The following is an 11,989-nucleotide window of genomic DNA, read 5'->3' as shown; positions in this document are numbered from 1 at the left end:
GTATGTTGTTTGTTTTCTTTTTCTTCTTCTTCTTTATGAGCCCTCTGACCTCCACTGCTGTATATAGGCCTCTTCCGCTTCTTTCCATTTACTACGGTTGGTTGCTGCTTGCAGCCAGTTTCTACCCCCCACAGCGACAATATCGTCAGACCATCTCTTTTGGGGTCTTCTGACACCCTTTTTGTTTTACTATGACTTAACTAAGAAGTAGTTTCTTCTTCAAAGCTCCTTCATTCCCAGTAGGTATATTCCATTCTCTCTGCCTACCCCTGCGTGAAGCGCCGTAATGAGTTTGATATATTCTTCTGTGGGTTTCAATCGATTCCTGATCCCTGTCCAATCTCGTATTTTCAATTTATTTCAATTTTATTCAACAAAAAAAATATATATACTTTCATAACAAACAATATTCGAGGCGTATATATTTTAACTCTTACCACTCTGTAAGGCCAGACATTCTGGCCCGTATGATTCTAGCAGGCAGCTCTGTGGGCCACAATGTCTGGCCCGGCGCAGGTATAACTTTTAATCACCGATTTCTCTATCACCCAAGTATATTCTACCAAAAAATATTTCAGATAAATACAGTTAATTTTAATTAACATAGTCATGCGAATTGCCAGACAGTGTCCCAAAATTAGGGAACCAAAATATTTATTTTAATGGTAGAAAAACGTCGCAATTTTTTTGATCAGAGTAGCTGATCAGTTATGATAAAAAATGGTCAGAGTGGAAAGGGTTAAAAGTAAGCGAAAAGACTTAAAGGTGTAGAAGAATCTCGCTTCGGAAAACTCCTTCGGACACATGGAAAAGATCAATATCCAATGTGATAATGTTCAACATAGCGGTAGCTCTTCCTTCAGGCATAACCATCGGCAGGTTGGTCCTGTGTATAGGAATATGAAAAAATCTATGCCGACCCTATCTTATCTAACTATCGGGAACATACAGACCAATGTTCCAGATAATTTCAGGATTATCGATCATACCGCGCAACAATGGATAAAAATGCGTAATCAAATACACATTCCTTCTAGTCTCTAAACTATTGTAGCCAAGCGTACCCTGGAGAAACTGGGTCGGATAGAGCCAAGGATAATAGCCGTCCTCTCTCATGTAGAGATACCTCAGAAACTTCTTTTGGACTTTCTCTACCATAAGAGAGTACTTAAGCTCGTGTGGCCTCAAATCATCAAGCCACTCTCGAGTCTACTTTGTACCAAGGAGTTATAAAGAGTTCTTAGTATGTTCCGGAGCTAGGAGATCTGCCTTCTGCCCACACCTCGTCGAGTTTCACATAGTATTATTACGACTCCTAACCTGACCACTCTCAAGTATTTGGCATACCTGATCATGCCATGTTTTTCTCGGTCTTCCTCTGTTCTTTTACCAATTACATTCGGCTCATAAATTTTTTTTACCGTTCTTTCCTCACTCTAAATGTCCAAACCAACTCAACACACCTTTCTTAATTTTATCGATAATGCTTGTCTCAGCTTTGCATTCCTTCCTTATTTCACTATTCGAACATCTATCATACATCGTTTTGTCTCACATTCTTCTGAGAGATCGAGTTTCGACTACATTCAGTCTACTTTCATCCTTTTTTTGCCAACTCCATGTTTAACTTCCATACATTAGAGTTGGAACCAGGACTCCGTTGTGTACTGCCAGTTTAGCTTCCGCTGATAGCTTTTTATTAGCTATAATTGATTTCAGTGCACCATTCACTCTGTTACCAGCATTCACTCTCCTTTCTATGTCTTTGTCAAACTTTCAATGCCTAGAAAACATACTACCCAAATATACGAAATCATCTACCTGTTCCAAAATCTCTCCGTTTACCAATATTTCACACTCAGATCTACATTGATCTCTTTCAAAAACCATAATTTTAGATTTGCTAACATTCATCAATAAATCACTTTCCTTGCACACATTATACACTTTTGTCACCAACGCGTGCAGGTCTTCTCTGCTATCGGCAAGAAGAACAGCATCGTCAGCATACAAAAGGCAACAGACAGTCAAATTATTCATTCTAGCTCCAACATTTAAACCTTTCAGTTCTTTCATGCAATTATCCATGTATGGGTATTAGTATTAGCATGTTAGTATTCTTTCCTCCGTCCTTATGTCCGCCTCCGTAGTGTAATGGTCAGCATGCTCGGCTACCGTTCTGGAGGTCCCGGGTTCGATTCCCAGGGGGGTTTAATAAATATAAGTCATTTTTTCACTCTAATATTTATTCAATATTACACTGGACTGGTACCTGAAGTGGCGGGCTGATCACCTTTCCTTCATGTGTAATCGATCGAGATAACACTGCGTTTATACGAAGCAGTGCCCTATGCACCATTGGGGTGCGGTAAGGGTTTTATATATATATATATATATATATATATATATATATATATATATATATATATATATATATATATATATATATATATATATATATATATATATATATATATATATATATAATATAGTATTCTTTAATTATTTTTTTGACATTTATTCATATAGATTGGTTGATATATTTCTCAGCTTTATTCAGAGTACTTAGGTTACGAATGAACGCCTCCGATGAATTCTGAACACATGACCTGTCAGATGAAAATTCAAGGTGATGTGCAATTAGATACCAACCTGACGGGTAGCAATGTGTGACATAACAACCAATGGTTTATTAACAAAATACTATGTGGGATACTAGTATTGCACGGGTTATGGAACGCTCCCAGCCTCCCCTTGTTTCTCCTCAGAAGATGCGTTTATGAAAGGGGTTACAATTAAATTAAATAATTACTTACTTACAACATTTTGAGTGTGTCCAAATACTCGTTCACAAAATCTGGATTATCTCCAAAATAAATTAAAAAATAAATAAAATAAAATATCTGGTCGAATTATAAGCTTAAATAATAAAAATAAAAATGATATTTTCTGGCGTTTCTCATGTGTGTGATTATAATCCAGGATTCGGACCTCGCATACTAATATGAGAGTTTCTGCTTAGTAAAAAGCTTCTTTACATCTCACCAATAGATGTCTCTAGTGAAGTTCTAGTGATTCAAGAACAAGTTTTCTAAATTGGTTCATATTTATAGAACTTCCAAGAATTTGAGTAGTGTGGTTGTCAATAATGGGTAGAATTGGTGAATGTTACACGTGTGTAAAGTGATCACTTAAACCAGCCTATGACGGTCGTCAGCCCCGTAAATGCTCAGACTTTCATATACTTCTTCATCTTTGATGAGATGTCAAAAAATAATATGAAAAAAGCTGTCGCTATTTGGTCAGATCGTTGCGACCCACCGCCCGTGTGGAGGGCGCACTAATCAGCCACAAGGCACCGCGTCATTGAATGCAATAATCCGCGATGCACTCGCTTCCTCGCCGCGAGCTCCGGCCGTTGCATTGGCGACTGCAGCTGACCGGCAGAGTAATTACTCGCCAAACTAATTAACCAATAATTTGCAATGCCAAGTTCGCTAACGTCAATTGGACGCGATCGCCATTTTGTTATTGGCGTCACGGCGCAACAAGCTGTCGAACAATGAAACAATGTCCTCGCGAACTGGCTGGCTGAACTTGGAACCCATATTCCATGACTAATACTAGCCCCAAGAGTTGAAACGATTAAGAAAGTTACTGTCAATCGGACGCCATCGCCATTTTTTTTATTTAAAAAAAAGAGAAATATGAGAGATTACATATTACATATAAGATAGAAATGTAAAGATTTGTAGGGGATTATTGAAAAGATTAAGAAAGCTACTGTAAGTTGAAAGCGATCGCCATTTTGTTATTGACGTTACGGCACGACAAGCTTGCAAACAATGAAACAATGTCTTCGTGAACTGGCTGGTTGATATTGAAACCCATGACTAGTACCAGTCCCAAGAAGTGACAATGGAATTGAAGAATGAGTCGATATCAGAAAGGAATGTAAAGCTTTGTAGGGGATAATTGAAAAGATTAAGAAAGCTACTGTAAGTTGAACGCGATCGGTATTTTGTTATTGGCGTCACGGCACAACAAGCTGTCAAACAATGTCCTCGCAAACTGGCTGGCTGAACATGGAACCCATGACTAATATTAGCCCCAAGAAGTGATAGATAATGTAAAGCTATGTTAGGGATGGTTGAAAAGATTGAGAAAGATTATTCGAGGTGATTTGGACGTGTGGAGCAGATATTCACTAATGGCTTGGTGAATCAGCAAAAAAGAGGACTCATACTGGAAGCAACATTGACCAAAAATCATTTACTTTAAGCAACATTTGCATTTGAAATGTGGTGTTGAAAGCGTATGCTCCGAATCCCGTGGACAGTTACATAGACGCACTAACGAATCCATTCGTCAGGAGTTACATTTGGATGGCTCGACTATGGCCAGTGTCTGTACCGATTGACCGATCAAGTTGAGGTGGTTGGAGCGCTACGTGCAGCGCAGTCAAGGGAGTCAACTGGAGAAGAGTCGTTGCTTCGACAAGGGTCATAACCCTCAGTAATGAGGAGTTAGACGGAGAAGAACTAGCAACAACGAAGGAAGAGGCCTCATATTAGATAAAACATTACCAAAGTCCACTTACTACAAGCAACAACGAAGAAAGAGGCTTCATATTGGATGCAACATTGATGAAAGACTACTTAATATATACAACAACGAAAAAAGAGGCCTCATACTAGAAGCAACATAGACCAAAGACCACTTGCTACAAGAAACAACGAAGTAAAAGGCCTCATACTAGATGCAACATTAAACAAAGACCTCTTACTGTAAGCAGCAGCGAAGAAAAAGTCCTCATATTAGTTGCAACATTGACCAAAGACCACTTACCACAAGCAGCAACGAAGATAAAGGCCTCATACTACATGCAACATTGAACAAAGACCACTTGCTACAAGAAACAACGAAGAAAAAGGCCTCATACTAGATGCAACATTGAACAAAGACCACTTGCAACAAGAAACAACGAGGAAAAAGCCTCATACTAGATGCAAAATTGAACAAAGACCACTTACTACCAGCAACAACGAAGAATGAGACCATTCGCCCGATTCGAAAATGAAAAAGACGCAACTATTTCTGATCCAAGGATTCCTCAATCAAAATTGATATTTTAGTTGAGAAACCCTTGTGTATTTTTTTGAAAAACCTTTTCAAACGTACATTTTCGATCAATATCAAGAGTATCAACTAATAACGTAGACATTTTGCAATGGAATCGATTCTACAAGCTGCAAGAAAATATGTAAAAATATGAATAATTGTGGAAATGAGGACACGGTAAAACAATTACTTAAATAATCACTTAACGCACGAAGAAGCCAAATTATGTGAGAAAACAAAACTACATAGCAAGAACCAAAACTGGTATGCCAAGTGCCAGAGGCGGTTGGTACCTACGCGAGATAGGTATAAAGGTAGGTATAAAGATAGGTAGGTCTACCTACCGTTTGGTAAGTATTGTTATGTCATTCCGACAGAGTTTAACAAGCGGAAGATAATCCGAGGTCGAATCGAACAATATCTAAATAAATCGTGATTCTGCGAGATGGGTTTTTTGGTATGTACAATTTTGGAATCGGAGGATTGCTTCCTTGTATCCGAGGAATAGGACCACCAGGACATATTCAAACGAATAAAAAAACAATTGGCTAGGAAAGGCAAGTACCTTCAGGATAAATAATAATAATAATGATTTTTTCTTTATATATTTTTTTGACATCTCATCAAAGATAAAGAAGAATATAGAAGTCTAGGCATTTACGGAGCTGACGACATCATAAGCTGGTTTAAGTGACCACTTTACACACGTGTAACGTTCACCAATTCTACCCATTACTGACAACCATACTATTCAAATTCTTGGAAGTTCTATATATATTATATGAACCGATTTCGAAACGTTGTTCTTGAATCATTAGAACTTCACTAGAGACATCTATTGGTGAGATGAAAATAACTCCTGTGATTGGAGATAATCCAGATTTTGTGAACAAGTATTTGGACACGCTCAAAATGTTGTAATTTTTTCTTTATTTTAAATTCTTTTGCATTTCACAATATATTAATGATTACAGGTACAAAAAAATATAGACGAAGAAGAATATGGAAGTCTGGGCATTTACGGGGCCTACGAACGCCATAGGCTGGTTCAAGTGATCACTTTACACACGTGTAACATTTATCAATTCTACCCATGATTGACAACCACACTTTAACTTTTTGAAAATTTTATATATATTGTTCAAATTCAATACTTATTGCTTGAATTGACTAGAATTTCACGAGTGACATCTATAGCGAGATGAAAGAAGCTTTAAAATAATATGAAAAATAACTCCTAACTGGAGATAATCCATTTTAATTATTTTAATTAAATTAAACACTTGAATAATCCACTTTATCGAGTTTTATTTTTATTTACGACTAGTTTCGAAAACGATGATTGTTTTCATCTTCTGGTACAAATTAAAACAATAATCTGGAGATAATCCAGATTTGTGAACAAGTATTTGGAACTCAATTTTTTAAAATTTTTATTAGTCTGGATTTAAAAATAGCTTTGATATATAATTATTTTATTAAAAAAATATATAAATTTCTACTTCAAACTAAATCTGAATAATTGAATGTATATTTATATGTGAACCAATTTAGAAACCTTGTTCTTGAATCACTAGAACTTCACTAGAGACATCTATTGGTGAGACGTAAAGAAGCTTTTTATTAAGCAGAAACTCTTGTATTAATTATCTTAATCTTAGGCGTTATAACGTAACAACGGTAGCTCAATTCGCTTTGTGCAAATTCGCCCTGATCGATCCGGATAATCCAAAATCCGGAATAATCCAAAAACCTTATAATCGAATATCCGGAATAATCAAATATCCGGATCAATAGAAAATACGGAATAATCGTTAATTCGTATAAACGATAATCCGGAATAATCGAAAATCCGGAATTATTGAAAATCTAGTTAATCGAAATTACGGAATAATCGTAAAACCGATTAATCGATAATCCGGAATAATCGAAAACTGAATAATCGATAATCTTAAATAATCGAAACATCCTAATGATCGAAAATCCGGAAGGATTGAAAATCCGAAATAATCGAAAATCCGGAATAATCGAAAATCTAGTTAATATAAAAAATCCCGATAGTTAAAAATCTGTATAATCGAAAATCCTGATAATCGATAATCCGGTTAATAAAAATCTGGATAGTCGATGTCCGGATAGTCATGATTTTTTTACTCTAATATGAACTTGCTATCCGTCATAAATAATGATAAATTATTCCAAGCACACAAAATACCGACATAAAGTTCACCGGTAAAAACCCGTACAGAAATATTCCATTTCAAATACTCGCGATAATAATGTGTGTCGCCTACTTTCAAAATCCGCCAGATCCAATTTTGTAAGATCTTAAAATAAATACTCCATCGGAATACCAATTGTGGGTTTTATTGTTTAAAATATTTATGTACTTGAAAACCCTGCTAAAAATTACTTAAAAACAGCGTTGTATTTCATATTTCCGTCATATTCATGAAACTTGCCTTCTGACCCGTATCGGCCAATCAGAGAGCGGGGATAGGTCAAATATTAAGATGACGTCATTATCTGTTTGTGTCTCGTGTTTTTTATTAATAATGAAAAAAATTCCAAAAAAATGGGAAAATTCTCTATTTCATAATATTTTATCTTAAGATAGACAAATCTTTGAAACATAAATGTCACCCGGAGAATTTAGCATTTTTTGTAAAATCGACTTACATGGATCTGGCGGGTTTTGAAAGTAGGCGACACATATGTAGTAAAACATTCTCGCACAACACGCTGTTAGTCAATCGAAGTAATTTTATGCTAAAAATGTACGATAATTAATGAGATGCCATTATTCAAATATTCATCTTTGTGAATCTCTTTAAATGAGTGAAAAACTGGTATCGGGGTCTCTTTCATCGGTACCTGCCTACCTGCCTACATGTATACATATGGACCCGGAAAAACAACACTTTAAATTTAAAAAAATAAGCCCGCACTCGTACGAGCTAAAAAATATGTACGTAGAGTTAAATAATAAAGTAATATTAATAATAAAAGCAAATTTAAATAATTTACTTTTATTGTATGTTTTATCCGATAGCGATAATGGATAGCGAGAGAATGACTAAGAAAATATATGTGGCGAATGTGAGAGGGAAAACAGAACGTGGACGACCGAAAAAGACTTGGCACGATCAGATCAATCAGAACCTAAAATCTGGCGGTGTCAAAAGTCTGCGTAATCGGAGGGCATGTATGACTAGATGTATGGATGTGAAGGAGGCTAGGAGTGTATGTCAGGACAGAAGAGTGTGGCGTTCCATCCTCTCTGCCTACCCCTTCGGGGAAACGGCGTGATGGTAGTAGTAGTAGTAGTAGTATGTTTTATTATCTGTTTATGTCGCTATTATCATAAAATGCTACCCAATGACGCTTTATATATATTTATATATATATATATATATATATATATATATATATATATATATATATATATATATATATATATATATATATATATATATATATATATATATATATATATATATATATATATAAACCTTATCCGCACCCCTTAAACGCAGTGTTATCTTGATCGTAAACACATGAAGGAAAGGTGATCTGCCCTCCGCTTCAGGTACCAGTTCAGGGTAATATTGAATGAATATTTGATTGAAAAAATCACTTATATTTATTTTACCCCCCTGGGAATCGAACCCGGGACCTCCAGAACGGCAGCCGAGCGTGCTGACCATTACACTACGGAGGCGGACATATATATATATATATATATATATATATATATATATATATATATATATATATATATATATATATATATATATACATACACAACATTTTGAGCGTGTCCAAATACTTGTTCACAAAATCTGGATTATCTCCAAATACAGGAGTTATTTAATGATAATCCAGATTTTGTAAACAAGTATTTGGACATACTCAAAATGTTGTGAATAAATTATCTGGTCAAATTATAAGCTTAACTAATAAAAATGAAAATGATTTTTTCTAGCGTTTCTCATGTGTATGATTATAATCCAGGATTCGGACCTCACATACTAATAAAAGAGTTTCTGCTCAATAAAAAGCTTCTTTTCACCTCACCAATAGATGTCTAGTGAAGTTCTAGTGATTCAAGAACAATGTTTAAAAATTGGTTCATATATATGGAACTTCCAAGAATTTGAGTAGTGTGGTTGTCAATAATGGGTAGAATTGGTGAATGTTACACGTGTGTAAAGCGATCACTTCAACCAGCCTACGACGGTCGTCAGCCCCGTAAATGCCAAGACTTCCATATTCTTCTTCATCTTTGATGAGATGTCAAAAAATAATATGAAAAATACTCCTATAATTGGAAATAATCCAGATTTGTGAACAAGTATTTGGACACACTCAAAATATTGTTCCTATATCTTCACGAAGAAGGTTTGTATCCAAAATTGATAGGTATCAACACAAAATGACTGCCGAATCAATTAAATGAAAAAAATAATTTTAGTTGGTTTTTTTTTTCATATATTGTTTATTTCAACATCTTTCATTGGTTGGTCCAATTTTAGTATGGCGACCTGACGCAAACATTGCGCCTTTTGTCTAAGTCTGCATAATTTTCTCGAGAATGCTTGGAATATTAAATACGCGTTTGTGTATTATCCATTTTGTCTGTAGTATCATCCATGGATATGGTAATAAGGCGGATGACGTCACCAGGTAACACTTGTATTAATATATTATTGCATAATACGAAATACGCTCTATCTGCGTAACATTGAACAAAAGTTCGTATTGGTATTTCAACATATTGTATTGATATTCCAATTATATTATAATCATGATGGGAAAGAAAGAAGGATAGCGAGTAGTAGTAAGAGTACGAATACCATGACTGGGCAAAATTCCCGACATATTTAATTTGATGTCGTCAGCCCCGTAAATGCCCAGACTTCCATATTCTTCTTCATTTTTGATGAGATGTCAAAAAATAATTGATATTTACAGGGCAGAAAGTGTTGTTTTTGCATTTTGAGGTACATATTTATTAAAAAACGTATTGTTTTAAAAAAATATATAAATTAAACATTTTTGAAATGGAGAAAAAACATTCAGGTTTTACCTAAAAAGATCTGTTGTACAGTAAAAAGTTCAATAAGTGGCTAGATATTTTATTTATTGTTTCGGCATTAACTTTGTGGTAAGACATGTTACAATGATTAAAGAAAACACTTTGTTTTTTACCACTTGAGTTTAATTATAGACTACATGTTTCAGAAGTTAAACTTCCATCATTCAGGTCTGTATAATAACAGTTATTATACAGACCTGAATGATGGAAGTTTAACTTCTGAAACATGTAGTCTATAATTAAACTCAAGTGGTAAAAAACGAAGTGTTTTCTTTAATCATTGTAAGTGGCTAGATATTTGTTTTTAATACATTTTATTTTATTTTTATACTTTAAAAACGATCTCTTGAAAAATCAAGTTTTTTGATACATGACGTTGTTAAAAGGAGTGAGCGATATACGTAAATAGATACATCGTAGTCGTACAGGAGAAAGTGACCAACTCACAAAACGTAAAATGTTCAGGAGGGCCTTTTAAGTCACTTTTGCTTGGCAAGAAAATAAACATCAATGCAGTTAGTCATTTTTAAAAAGTCAATATATTAAACTTCCAGGTTCAAAATCGCTTTGGTATTTTTCAGGGCAATATTAAGCTAGTAAGATAACAAATAGTCAATGATCACGATTTTGTAAAAAAAGCACTTGGTCATTTTCTCCTGTATGACTACGATATATCGCTCACTCCTTTCAAGAACGTCATAAATAAAAAAACTTGATTTTTCAGGAGAACGTTTTTAAGTTTAAAAATATAATCTAATGTATTAAAAATAAATATCAAGCCACTTATTGAACTTTTTACTGTGCAACAGATTTTTTAGGTAAAATCTGAAGGCTTTTTCTCCATTTAAAAAATATTTTGGATATAAAAAAAAATATATTTCATCAAAATGTAAAAATAACACTTTCTGCCCTGTAGCGGGTGAATATTAAGTTAAAAATATGCCGCTTTTTCTGGGATATAGTACATTTTCTGGGCATTCCGAAAACATGCATAACTGAAAATTGACGAGTTTTGATTTATGACGTTCTTGAAAGGAGTGAGCGATATGTTACTTTAAATATTTGGAAACCAAGTACTTCAATAACCTTCCTACAGATAAAAAAAAATAGAAAACATTTAAATACTACAAAATAAATTAAACGAATTATATACATGTTAATCTAAGAAAGAAAAAAAGCATTATTATGATAAAAATAAATTATATTACCAACAAACAAATAATAAATAAATATATAATAAGTGTAAGTCCCTCTCCAAGCAGAAGAGTTAAATATCTTTATTAGAGAGAACTGCGTTATTAATTTTAAAATTCTAAAAGTAGAAATGTCTAGAAAATTAATATTATAAAAGAAGACACTTTTTTACTTTAAGAGTTTCAGAGTTTTTTTTAAGAGTTTATTTTATAACGACAAGTTTCGGAAGCTAAGCTTCCATCTTCAGGTCTAAATGTAAACTGTTTACTAAATGTAAAATTTAAATTCTCAGTTTACATTTAAATCTTAAGATGGAAGCTTAGCTTCCGAAACTAGTCGTCATAAAACGAGTGTTTTCTTTAATAATATCATCAAGTATTACCACAAAGTAAATGCCGAAACAATCAATAGATTAGAAAATTAATTAAAATTATAAAAAAAATACTTTTGTAACATATTATTTTTTGACATCTCATCAAAGATGAAGAAGAATATGGAAGTCTGGGCATTTACGGGGCTGACGACCGTCATAGGCTGGTTTAAGTGATCACTTTACACACGTGTAACATTCACCAA

This window comes from Brachycentrus maculatus, unplaced genomic scaffold (assembly GCF_059751285.1).
Source record: "Brachycentrus maculatus isolate JH-2025_06_01 unplaced genomic scaffold, ASM5975128v1 h1tg000343l, whole genome shotgun sequence".
Taxonomy (NCBI): domain Eukaryota; kingdom Metazoa; phylum Arthropoda; class Insecta; order Trichoptera; family Brachycentridae; genus Brachycentrus; species Brachycentrus maculatus.
Note: the sequence above shows the minus strand (reverse complement) of the source record.